Source organism: Lissotriton helveticus, chromosome 1_1, assembly GCF_964261635.1.
Source record: "Lissotriton helveticus chromosome 1_1, aLisHel1.1, whole genome shotgun sequence".
NCBI lineage: Eukaryota > Metazoa > Chordata > Amphibia > Caudata > Salamandridae > Lissotriton > Lissotriton helveticus.
In genome coordinates, this window is record NC_136057.1 from 1636337878 (window position 1) to 1636352010 (window position 14133).

The 14133-nt window shown below is 40.5% G+C and overlaps 1 long non-coding RNA gene across 2 annotated transcripts in view; it reads left to right on the forward strand.

The window, feature by feature from the left end:
* LOC144773801 (uncharacterized) overlaps positions 1-12548 on the forward strand; it is a 317762-nt gene extending 305214 nt beyond the window's left edge. For both annotated transcript variants that reach the window (XR_013600065.1, XR_013600064.1), the window contains exon 3: positions 12415-12548. This is a non-coding gene — a long non-coding RNA (uncharacterized LOC144773801). The remainder of the gene's footprint in view (positions 1-12414) is intronic.
* Positions 12549-14133: the final 1585 nt, after the last annotated feature.

Sequence of the window (14133 nt, forward strand, 5' to 3'; positions counted from 1 at the left end):
TTCTGATTCGTGAATAGGCTTGCTAGTCCCTCCTTAGTACCGCCTTGTCTTCATTTGTAACCTCCCATGAGGACTCGACCTTTTACTTCTGTTGTTACACAGTAGGTCTTATTTCGTCTGTAAGCACTATTTTCTTTAATGAGTTTCTCCTACTGCAGGCACCATATGCTTTACTGCAACATTCATTACGCCAGGCGCACTTTCACTTTCCAAGCAGCCCCGGACAATGAAAGCCGCTTCTTTGAATAAGTCTCGCATTTACAAGAGTTTAAGTTATTGGCATTGTAAATGACAGTGCCTTTTTATTTATGTGTTAATTATCAAAACAGATAAATAAAAGGCATTGTTATTTACAATGCCAATAGCTTAAACTCTCGCAAATGCGAGACCTACTGCACTGCAAATGCTTGTTTGTTTATTGTAGACAATTACTGTCCAAGTCCACACACAGGTAAAGCTGTCTTTAAGCAAAATCTAAAACACGATGATAGACTGGGGGAAACCCTTGGGCATCTATGGGCATAAGCAGAGTGGTGAGCGGAGCACAGATGTCTTGTGGTTCTTACAAACAATTCTAAGAGACAAGGGAGCATATGTACAAGCCCCTATGGCCACGGGAAAGTCACTTTTTCCGACGTTCCTGTGGCGATAGGGGCATTGCCATTTTTACAAGGCAGCATTAAGCCACTTAACATGGCTTAACGCTGCCTTGTAAATAAGGCCCCCTTTCACGCTATGCTTAGCGTGAAAAGGGTAACAGTGGGTGTTGTGGTGGGCGTTCCACCGCAACACCCACTGATTTTGACACTGCCCCCTATTTACAAGGGCAGCGTAAATAGGAGGCAGTGACAAAATTAAGACCAGGCAAAACCTGGGGGCATATTACCAAGGGTGGCAATAGGGGATTATCGCCGCTTTAGCAGCCGTTTTCAGCCGCTAAGCGGCGATAATTCTATCGCCCTATTAGCAAGTTGTCGCTAACGGCAGTTAGCGACAGCTTGTAGGCGATAGCGAGCGGTTTGGGGCCTGCTTTGCATGTTAGCGATATTTATCGCTAATGACATGCAAAGTGGGCGTTCCCAACCTGTTAGCGACTGAAAGCAGTCGCTAACCTCGCTATCACCTAGTAGCGAGATAGGGGAAGCGATAAAAAAATGTGCGCTAAGCGCGAATATTGCTAGAAACTAACGCCTGCCCAGACCAGTTCTTAGCCATGTTATCCAATGGGAGGTGGATAACATGGCTAAGAGCATTTCGTCGCTAATGCGTGAATATCGCTGTATTCTCAGCGATATTCACGCATTATGCCGCTATCGCCGGAAAATTTATCGCTTTGGAGATAAACAATGCTAATAGCACGTTATCTCAGTGATAAATTCCGGCGATGCTCAGCGATAAAAAAATCGTCGCTAAGCCTATTTAGCGATAAATATCGCTACTTGTTGGTAATATTCCCCACGGTCTTAAATTGGCGAAACAAGGAGAAATGCATTATTTCTCCTTGTTTTTGCTTCCATGTGTGCTGCCTTGTGCAGCACACATAGAATAAGCAAAATGCCTTGGATTGTTTATATACAGGAAGGTGACACTTTCTGCACATAAACAATCTTTTAAAAAAATGCCATTTTGTGACTTCCATGAATGCTGCAATAAGCAGCACACATAAAAGGGACACAATTAAATTTAAAGATTGTTTACGTACAGGAGGGGGCACCTTCCTGTACATAAACAATCTTTCCCCTGCACACAGACACCCTTGCACCATAGTGCAAGGGTGTCTGCATTTGAGCTAAACTGCTATGTGTAGCGCCAGCGCAGGGAGAAATGCAAGGCTGCATCGTATCCTTGTAAATATGGTGCAGCTTTGCGTTTCTGAAGTGGCGGAGTGAGTCGTTAAGCCATGACGGCTAACGCCTCACTTCGCTACTCCCTTGATCATGTCCCACAAAGAACCATTTAAACCATTAGAACCATTTAAAAAGGCAGCAGAAAAAGTATTGCTGGTCTTGTTAGACAGCAGATTTCTCAACATTTCATCTGAAAAATCACTCTTGGCCGGTTATCACAATATGCGCAGTTTGTGGCAACTTTAAGACAACCATTTTGAATTCTAACTCTCCACTTGCCTATCTAATACCATTTAATGGCACATATGACAACGTAAAAAAAAAAATCTCTCGGTGTTGAAATTTGCCCTAAATTCTCTTTAAAGAACACATACATATTATCCAACTCTCTCATGATGGCACATACAAATAATCAAAGTCTTTGAAGCATCAGACCACTTCAAAAACGTGAACAGAACACTGTAAAATTAAAATACACTATAGAATTATGACATAATTGTGCCATTCTGCTTTGAATTCTGATCAAACAATGATGTTATTAGACTACATATTTCAGCTTGTGAATGGGAGCTCGGTGCGAACATGCCCTTGCCCAAGAGAGTCATTAAGCAGTCTGCCTGAGGAGAGATTTAGTGAGAAAGCACGAGTTTTGGGTTGCACCAGCTGTTGTGTAAGCTGTCCTTTCAGCAGAGTGGTGAGTTGGGACTCAAGGGAACTGCGCAGTGTGACCCGGCAGCAAGTAAGCATTTATACTTGCAGGATTCCGTCCTTTACCAGACAGTCATGTTTAAATTGACACCCCCTTCAGATTATGCCAGTGTTCTGAAATTTTGCTTATATGCATGCTTACCTTCTTTTTTCTGATGGGTCATAATGATCACGGAGATGCTCACACCCATGAGAAGTAATTTTGAGTATATTTGAGTAATATTATGAAGCACGATAAGAGGAAAGAAAACTGTATGTTATAGGTAATCAAAAATGATGTATCTCAATGGATATTTGGGATGATTATATAGAAACTAAGATTACACTTTGAGATTAACTAGAATTTGAAATTAATTTCATACGCAAAATAGTATTTTGGTAGGATAGATGAGTAACATACAGTGATTTATCATTTGATGAGATCAGTTAATAAGATATTATGATACTCTCCTATAGTAGGAATTGGTAATCTAAAATGTTTTGTCTACCTTTGAAATTTTTCAGAATCCAATCACGACACATTACCTGTTTAAATATTAAAAACAAAATCAGCAGCTGGTTTTGAAATAAGAATATGAAAGAGGGATTTTGCATTACTTTGCCCACCTGTTTTCCTGGTATCTACCCCCTCTACCCCCTCTAAGGGCGTAGTGTTTTCGTTTTGCACTATTGGTCTGTATTTGTGTTTCTTTACCAGTAATCAGCTTTTTCAGGTGAGCCTGTATTTAGCTGTGGGGGTTACTGGACCCCGGTTTTAAGTCTACATTACTTTGCTCTCTTGTTTGCTGGTATCCGTGCAGAGGGCGCAAACCTGTGCTCGTCTGCACCCAGATTGCGCCAAGCGCCAGGGATGATGCCCATTTCTCTAATCCGAGATCATTGCGAGTTGAATACAGGTAAAGAACTGCGTGAACTGAATCCTTTACCTTCCATTAGGCCCAGAAAATGTGCATGCCTCGACCCTGGCAAGCTGCTTTTTAAGAAGCCGGTCAGCTGTGCTAACTGTGGTTGTTCTCTGTCTCGGAATTTAACACACCACTTGCCTTTCCTTTCTAATCTGCCACCTACGACAGACACTGCTATAGCTCCTTACATAACGTCCTGTGCCCTTATTAACAACCGGTTTCTGTTTAAACGTAAGTTGGATATCGTCAAGCTGATAGATGCTGTGAACTTAGATATGCTTTTCATTACAGAAACGTAGGCTGATCAGGCAGCAGGACGAGACTTCTGTGCTGCTGTCTCGCAGAGGTTCACGGTGTTCAGACTTGATAGAACCCATAAAAAAGGAGGCAGACTTGTGTTGATTTATTGAGTCAATTATAAAGCCTCTTTTGGAGCCTATAGCCTTCAAGACTGTGAAGCTTTTCTTTTCATTCTACAAATAGCTAATCATCTCTCACATAAAGTGGTACTACTTTATCGCCCACTAGGGGCCAAGATGGGTTCCTTACCTCTATTAACTCACTTCTTGAAATCTGTGTTCTTGAAACTACTGTTCATGTTCGGGTTGACTTCAATTTTCATCTTGAAGCTGACACTGAGAATAATACGGCCTCCTTGCTCAACATTATAACCATGGCAGGTCTAAGCCAAAATGTCACAAGCCCCACGCATCGGGCTGGCCACACCCTAAACGGAATCTTTACTAATGGCGAGTTTACTGAGATCAAAGAGATCTTGCCGCTACCTTGGACTGACCACTCTTCAGTTATTTTTGAGATGAATAGTTCTCCTACTATTCAGGCCAACAACTCTAAGCTATCTAACAGATCTTACCGTAATTGGAATCAGGTTCATAACAACATGCTCAGTCTCCAAATTTCTCACTCCCAAATCAAACTGCCAGAGAACGCTGACCTTGCCTCCACTCAGTTTAACAATTGGCTTACATTGGTTGCCGATAAGTTAGCCCCCTACAAGAACGCCTCAAGCAAAAGGAAAACCCGTCAGCTCCATGGTTTTCAGATATCCTCAGAGCTAAAAAACAAGAATGTAGAAGGCAGGAGAGAAGCTGGAGGTCAAACTATAACGCAAGCGAGATCTCCAGTTATAAAACTCTACTAGCTGAATATAATATAAAAATCTTATTTTAATGGGAAAGCGCTCCTACTATGCCAAGCAAATTGAGGAGGCAAAAAACTCCACTAGGGAACTTTTTCAGGTAGTTACTAAATTGTCCATACTACCAGAAATAAGTGCGAACGAACATTCAGAAGCTTTGTGTAATTCATTAGCTCAGCATTTTTTAAACAAGGTGGAGCAAATTTGTCATTTTTGGCAACATGACCAGATATGGGGCGCTCGCTTCAGTTAATTCGCGTTCCTTGAGTGCTCCTGTGTTAACTGAATTTATTTCGAAATGCGGCACTTCCCTCAGGAGTGACGTCCCTTCGATGCACACGAAACTCAATTATTCATCTCATTCATTCAATAATATTTCCTCAATGGTATTTTCAATGCTTGATTCTGTTTTATTGAATTTTTTCTTTGATGCGCGTTATTCCTTCATAAAGCTTTCAAAGCATTCCTCGCGATTGTGCCCAATGCATTTCGGGCATGTGCCCTTCATCAGCGGACTTTTTATCCTGTGAAATCATACAAGAGTGACATAGGTTCAATTAACTAGCTAAGCGCTATGGTTCGGATTACATGTATTCACATCATTGTCATAGTTAAATTAACATGCACAAGGGTGATTAGGAGGACAGTGCTCTAAGTAACCTGCATTCTCCACGTAACCTGTGAGTTCCGGTGCACTCCGGAGTGGGTCGAATGTCACACAGGTGTTTGACGATATTATCTAGTGCTCACGAGTGCTTACATGCAGTTGGGGTGTGATGAGTGTTCGCGTTTATCCGCGAATAAACGGCCGGTCGGAAAACCGTACTATGTGCGTTACTGGATAGAAAACATATAGCATCATCATTCAACCTTGAGTGCGATTACGACTCATCAAGTCATTACTTCACTGAATTTAGGCCAGTAACTAATGATGAGATACCAACTCTCATCCAGCAGGCCAAATTGGGCTCTCCCTATTACCCGCTTACCCCCATGATGTTCAAACAGGCCCCTGAGAATCTTGGCCCAAGTTCAACTGCCATTTTCAACTCCATGTTCACAGAAGACGTCTTTACATCCATCTAGAAAAGAGCATCAATCTTACCTCTTTTGATAATAATCCAGCCATGATTCAGCCGAACTCAACAACTATAGGCCCATTTCACATCTTCATCTCCCAGCCAAACAGGTGGAAAAAGTTATGAACAATCCATTAACATTCTATCTTCATGAAGATAACTTCCTAGATGAGACCCAATTTGGTTTCAGGGCAGAACATAGCACTGAATCAACTCTAATGAAAGCCAGAGATGAAATTAGAGTAGTTCTAGATGCAGGAGATGAAGCGTCTCTTATTTTGCTCAACCTGTCGGCGTCATTCAACATGGCCGATCATAATCTGCTACTCAATCGTCTGAATTCTATTGGCGTCACGGATAATGCTCTAGCACTTGTTTCCTCATTTCTATATGGTAGAACACAATTGATTGCATTGGGTAGCTACGGATCCCCTTCTTTTTTGATACCCTGTGGGGTTCCACAGGGCTCCTATCTGAGTACTACCCTTTTTAATATTTACTTGTCAGAACTAGCAGCATTAATCAGATCCTTCAATTTGGCACTAACATCTTATGCAGATGTCACACAAATCGTCTTGTCTGCCTTAAGCTGAACTCAAGAAAAACTGAGATAGGCCTCTTTGCAACTTTTCCCCAAGCTGGGCACAGATCTGGTGACCGGACGAATTGGAGGTGTTAGACCTGGCATCATTGGTGTGAGTCTCCCTTCCATTTTGTTGGATTGCCTCCTCTGTTTTTTATATGTTTTTGCTGGTTATATGCTTTGGGCACTGTGCCACTGCTATTCAGTGCCACAGTGCAAGTGCTCCCTATGTTAAATTGATGTACTAATTAGTGATTCCATGATTGGGTTATTTGATTTACTTGTCAGACCCTAGTACACTGCATCATGTGTGCCCAGGGCTTGTAAATCAAACACTGCTGATGGGCTTGCAGCACTGGTTGTGCCACCCACAGAAGCAGCTTGTAAAATGTTTCTGAGGCCTGCCATTGCAAGACCTGTGTGCAGTCTGTGACTTCCATGTTGACTTGGCAAGTGCACCCACTTGCCAGTCCCTAAATCGTCATATCAGACACCCCTATGGTAGGCTCAAGAGCAGGGTGCATTGTAAGTATAAGGTAGGACATGCCCTGGTGTGTGTAGCATGTCCTAATAGTGAATTACAGCCATTTTCACGTTTCACTATTGCAAGGCTACTTGTTCTACATAGGCCAGAATGGGCAGTTAGATTATTACACCTTATAATCATGACTGACTCAGGGAACATGGTATAAATTCGAATTTAGTACGTCTGAACTCAGAATGATAAAATACATCTTTTAGTAAAGTTGTTTTTAACATTCTGTGTTTGAAAATACTACTTTTAGAAAGTAGGTATTTTCTTGTCTAACTATCCAGGCCTGCCTCTGCTAGGTTGTGTATTCCTTGTCTGGAGTTTGAGTGACAGGGCTGGGGGATTCCAGGAGACAGAATGAGTCAGCCAGGTGGTGATGAGGGAGATCTGCATCTAGATGGGAGGGAGGAGTTGCACCTGGGACCTGAATAGGGCTGGGCCTTCCTTCCACAATGCTTGCTCCACCCCCTGGGGTGCGGCTGATGTCTCTGCCCTGCACAGTGAAAGAAGAGAAGGAATCATGTCAACAAAGTGCTCTAGGGCTGTGCTTTCCCTCCACAATGCTGGCTCCACCTCCTGTGGGGCGTCTGATGTTTCTGCCCTGCACTGTGAAAGGAAAGAAGGAGTCCTCTAAACAAAGTGCTCAAAAACTGGTTTGGACTAGGTAGAGGCCTCTCTGCCTTCAGAGAACAAAGAGAAAAGTAGTATAAATATTGGGACTCAGACCCAAGAACTTTAGATCACTTTACAGGAACAAGACAAACCTTTTGCCAAGGAGAAGAACCAAGGAAGCTGTAGGAGTTTGGACTGCACCTCTGCCAGTGTGCTGTTTGCTGGGTTGGCCTGCAGTGGTTTCTTTATTGCCAAGGAAAAGGAGAAGGACCTTTTTAAGGACTTTCATCATCTTACAGAATATTCTCCGTGGGCTTGAACTTGTGCTTGCCTCCTGCTGAAGTCTCAAGGACAAAAGACTTCATCTCCAGCTCCCCCCTGAATTTCCTTGCTCGGAATTCTAACTGCAGAAGCCTGCATTTCGCTGGGAGCTGGAAGCGTGTCGCAACAAGAAGAAGCGTGCTGCACCGCAGCTGAGATCGTCGCATCGCCAGAGAAGCATGCCGCCGCCACATCTCCCAGGAAGCGTGTCTTCGTTGATGCTGCCTGCTGTCGCATCACTGGAGAAGCGTGATGCCATCGAGAGAGTCTCCATCGCATCACTGGAGAGGCGTGTCGCAGGGCCTGCAGCGGCTCCAAAGTACAGAGTTGTTGCAAGGCTGCCAGGTTGTCTACGCATCATCGTCACATCAAGGGCGCCATCTTCTTGCATCGCACCAGGATTGTCGCATTGCATCAAGGTGCCATCTAGCGTATCGCAACCGGAACGCGACCCGAGAACCTACTCCTCATCCCCGCACCGGTAAGGATCAGGATGCATCCCCTACTCTGCGCAAGCATTGTGGCATGATGCATCATCTCACCCGGATCACGGAACTGACGCATCTCCCCTTTTGCGAGCCTTTTGTTCATTTTGCGTTACGCATCCAGGTACTTTGTTGAGAACTTTGTCGCATTTATCACCAACTTGAACTAAGTAACTTTTACCATCTTTAAGTCAATCTTAAGTACAGTATTGTGGATTTTTGTTGTTTGTGGTCTTGTGTTAAGTCTATATAAAGAATACTTATTATTATAAAACCTGTGTTGTGTCCATCTGTAGTGTTTTCACTGTATTACTGTGTATATTCACAAATGCTTAACACACTGCTTCTGAGATAAGCCTGTCTGCTCGTGCCAACCTACCAAGGGGGTGAGCAGGGGTTATTTAGAAGTGTCTTTACCATGAACATACAAAGGGGTACATTATAAGTACCATTACCAAGCATTCCTTTTCCATGCATACTATTACAGCACAAACCATTACAATGTATTTTTTTCAAGAGGAAAATGATAATAAATATATATTTCATGTATGCTAGCAAATATGAATAAATAGTAAAAAATATACATAGAAGAAACAAAAAAAGATGTATGTCAAATGGTATAATTGTGATATAACCTATTACATTATGAAAATATTTCTACAAATAAAATAATTTTGTGTGGCGCATACCGAATCAACTTAACACAATGAAATATACCGCGAAACCACTCAAAGTATTGCAGCCCGGCGCAAATGTTTTGTACACAATACTGCCAAAACAGACAGCACGAAATGACGCATGCTTCACAAATTACTAAAAGGTCAATATAAACTATACGACAAAACCCAAAATATGGCAACCCTTTAAAGATTTTTTTCACATTTACAATAAAAAGTAGTAACGAACACATGTCAACATCGTACAGACATTTTATACAGTAGTTTAGCACATTACACATATAAATATTTGTCTTTCTTTCATTTCAACATATGCAAATACCCATGTCGCCAGCCAAAGTGGCTGTTGCATTCTATGAAGAAGGTCAAAAAGCATTAATTTTTTCGAAAATAATTATTATACATTCAGTCTAGATTTAATTCACAAAAAAGTACATTCCATTGCATATTTTAATGTCAAATATAGAATACCCCTTAAAAACACATAAAAAAGTGTCCACCATTTTGTATTCAGTAGTGCACTGCCTACTGACATGACCACATGCTCAACAGAGATCAGGAGAGTGAAACACAACCATTTTCAAATACTGCCATCTACCTACACAGGGAAGAATAACATTTAAGAGACTTGGTTAGCATCAATGATCCAAATTGCCTCACATGAGAGAGTCATTTATAACATTCAAGATCAAACTGAGTTGTTTTTACAGGTATGGGATCCTTTCCTGCAGGTAAAAGATATCTGTTGCTAACCTTACTTCTTAGATTATTTTGTTCGTTATATTGTATTGACCTTTGGGTACTGTTAGTTCAATGACTTATGACTATGCTGTATTGTCTTCAATTAGTCAACCTTTTACTATTATGTTTATACTTACTACTGGTGTGATACTGTATTCTTTATAATGCATTCCCTTATAATATTCCAAATGAATTCTTTTAATGAAATATGTAACTTATGTTTTACTAGCTTGACATTCTATCATTTTCCGCTTTTATTGATTTGTTTGTCAAATTAATGGTTTAACGCTTTACTATTTTATATTCACTATTTATTATTTAATGATATTTGTATTTCATTTATTTGCGATATTTTTTGCCTCTAATTTTCTTATTTATTTATTTTCTGCTGTTCTATGAATTTTGATACATTTGCAAGTCCAGGGACTTGTTTCTATAGGCAAATGTCTGGGTCACACATTTTTTCACACTATATTCATGTGGTGGGAATTATCAAAGGTGTAATGAAGAAGATGTGGGACCAAATTTAAGTGTGACACCCTTATCGTTTAGTATGACAGACACTGTAACAGCCATTAATGCAATTAAATCGGGGAAAGCACCAGGTCCGGACAAGATACCTGGGGACCTCTGGAAACATGAGAACATGTTGTGGGCCCGTATATTAATCTTCTTAGTAATGAAATTGCAAGAGGTGCCCCAATTCCTGAGACATGGAGGGCCGCTGAAATTGTGACCATTTTTAAAAAGGGGGACAGACTCAACCCAGCACACTATAGACCTATCAGCCTGCTTGACCTTCTTCAAAAGGTTTTTGCTCGTCAAGTACTAAGCAAGCTAAATGCCTGGATTCAAGAAAATTCTATTTTAACTAAGTACCAGGCTGGTTTTAGAGGGAAAATTAGCACTGTCGATCAAGTTTTTAGATTTTTATGTTTAATATGGAAATACATTAATATTAGGAACTCCCACCTTTACGTGGCTTTCATCGACCTCAGAGCGGCCTTCGATCTTGTCCCCAGGGGCAACCTGTGGACAAGACTAAGGAACCAGGCTGTCCTTGGGGAAATACTCAAACAAATTATTAGGTTGCACGAGGGCAATTATGCAAGGGTGAGGTGGGGCCCTAATGGAGAACTATCGGAGTGTATAGATATAAAGAGAGGCTTCAGGCAAGGCTGCGTGCTGGCGCCGACTCTTTTCTCCTTGTACGTAAATGACATACCGGACTCCCTCTTGGGCTGCGAGCATGACTCTCCCAAGTTGGGTGGTCAAGTAGTGCCGGCATTGTTATTCTCAGACGACACTATTTTAATCTCCCAGACCCCAAGAGGATTACAGAACTTGCTTAACAATTTTCAATCCTATTGTGTGGACAAGAAGCTGGAGATTAATTCGTCTAAAACAAAGTACATGGCAATTAGTCCCCACAAGAGTTTCAAAAAATTAATTACTGTCAATAATGAAATGATCGAACACGTGCACAGTTTTAACTATTTGGGTATTACACTTGATGCGAAAATGAACTGGAAGCCACAAATTGACAAATCCAAAGCAATTTTGACACAAAACCTAGCACCTATAGCCAGAAGGCGCAAGAATAGTTATCTCAGAGACGTATCCCCCGAAATTGAGTTGTTTAAGCATAAAGCTCAATCCGCCACACTTTATGGGGCCGAATTATGGGGCCATGCTGCCAAACATGCTTTTTCTGTACATGAAAATATCTTTTTTAGACAATTATTATCAGTAACACGTTGCACCCCCTTAGCCCCTCTTTTTCTGGATCTGAATATACACCGCTCCGATGATCATGCCATTGTACGTCCATTGCTATATTGGATACGTCTGTGGTCAACGGATGAATTAGTTGACTACAGAGAAGCACTAAAAGAAATCATGGAAATAAGGAACGCGACTCGGTTGGTGTGGTTGGCCCACATCGAGAATTGGTTCTTTAAGTTGGGGTTATACCATTACTGGACAGACCCCGGTTCTCTGACCCTAACCTGTAAAAAGCTGTTGCGGGAAAGGTTCTGGGAATCTGTCCTAAACTCCACAATACACAATCCAAAAATTGGAGTATTGACCCTTAAGTTCCTTGATGTGAAAATAGAAAGTAAATTTGAATGTTTCATGGACGAAATTCTACCAACCATAGCAAAATCATTGTATCTAAATTTTCGTTATGGGATTCTCCAAATTAAAGCCAACACAGCAGAATGGGCATGTAATAAGGGTTCTATGGGGAATGTAATGCCAGAAAACTGAGAACTGTGTGATATTGGCACAAGGGAGTATGAGGCTCATGTTCTATTCTTATGCCCGGCATACGATCATATTAGGAAGAAGTGGCTAAAACCCATTTGTCGCCTTCTAGGTTTCAGACATATTAAGGAAGCAGAAAGAGTGTTCAAAGGTGATACAACACAGACTATTGTATTCAGCTTAAGTCGATATCTCCTTGCTGTGGCAATAGCACGAAGAAGATGAGGTCTGAAACTGTAATAGTCTATGGTGTAGGACAAGATATTAGACACTAAAATAATATTGATGAAAAGAGGCTCTGTGTTTAGTGGCGGGCACGATATCGAACTATTTGCACATTCCAGTTTTGCTACACGAAATGGATGCAATACTCTTTAAATGTTATGTGCTTTTGATATGTTTTTAATATTGCCAGAAACATCAATTAATAACAGTACCTGGTATTTATTACTATGTATTCTTGTTTTTAATTTTTAATCTTCATTTTTCTTGAATAGAGCGAACCAGGATGGACTGATTATAATAGTGGGCTTGCAACTGAAATTGTCTGGCACCGTCGGTTCCTTTTAAAGAAGACATTGTATTGATGTCCATGACTCTCCTATGGCCTGTTTTAACTTGGAAATCGATATTGTTTGGTACTGTTGGTTCTTTTTAGAGATTACATTGTTTTCATGTTTATGACTCTTTTATGGTTTTTATTTAACCGAAATAAAGATTTTGAATGAATGATACATTTGCTTTTATATTTACAAATATATTCATTATTTTGTCTCTACTATAACGTATTTTAATATATAACATGTTTTCATATATTTATTGTACTGTATTTATGAAATGCTAATAAAAAATAAGAATACGTTTTAACACCCTCTAAATTAACTAACAATATAACCAGACCAAATTAATATACATGAACGCTTTATTTTTTTCAAACACTGTCAAGGTAATCTCCATTCTACAGTTTGGGAATATTTACAAGTATTTTAAACAATGTAAGTTTGCATTCAGACTCTTTTTCTTTTACAAGAACCATAATAGTGAAATGTAATTTAATTAAAACAAAATGACCTTCACAGGAAGGGTGCTGGATAGAAACTAGGGGTCAATATTATTACACTAACTCCCACAAGTACTTACCTCAGAGTAGGTGCTAGACAGGGACTAGGTTTAAAATGTACTATTGTATCTCCACCAAGTGCTCACCTCAGGGAAGATGCTGGACAGTGACTTGGGGCAAAATTATTATTCTAACGCTGCCATGTACTCACCTGAGGTAAAGTGCTGGACATTGACTGTGGGCCATTTTAATATTCTAACTCTGCGGAGTACTTACCTCAGGGAAGATACTGGACGGTGACTGGGGCAACATTTCCATACTAACTACACCAAGTACTTACTTCAGGGAAGGTGCTGGACAGTGACTGAGATGATGTATGTAAAGCAGAAAAAAGTACAGAGGGACCAATCCAACATTTATTTTTATTCAAGGTACCATTAATTACCCTGATGGTTAAATTATTTTTTAGGAGATTCCACATATCAATGTTTCAAAACATATACTTGTCAAACGACGGGGCTGAGCACAAAGAAATAATAATAAATCAAATAATAATATGTACAGGACATAAACATATAAATCATATATATATATATAAAAAAAATATACATTATATATACAACATATACAACATATACAAAGAGTACAGAAACAACCCTACTGAGAGCAAAACAATCGGATGTACACTCCTTATTTCGAGTAGTACACTCTGAGAAAACCATCATGTTACCGACTGTACCAACCTTTTTATCAATATCCTAATGCCCCTCCACCTTTTTTAAACAGAGGGGGTCGCAGGGGCAGAGGATTCAGAAGAGGATGGAGGTCTTCGTCTTTCCAACCTCCACAAGATCAGAGCCTCTTTCGAAATCGACAGAGAGTGTACAGGCGTTATCCACCAATAGGGTGGTAACTGATTTGATGATAGCCCCTTTGGAAGTCATCCCCACCCATGGCAACAATGAATTTATGCCTAAATATAATTTGACCAAACATACACTGACACTGTGGGAAATGAAAGTTTTACAAAAGGGTCTCTCCTTCATGCCCTTAGTGGTACAAGATCCTGTTGACACTAAGATCGAAGTGTTGCAATTTCTACGTAAGATTAGGTTGAAGGCCTTTTTTATAGAGCAAGATGAGATCCCAGAGTTGA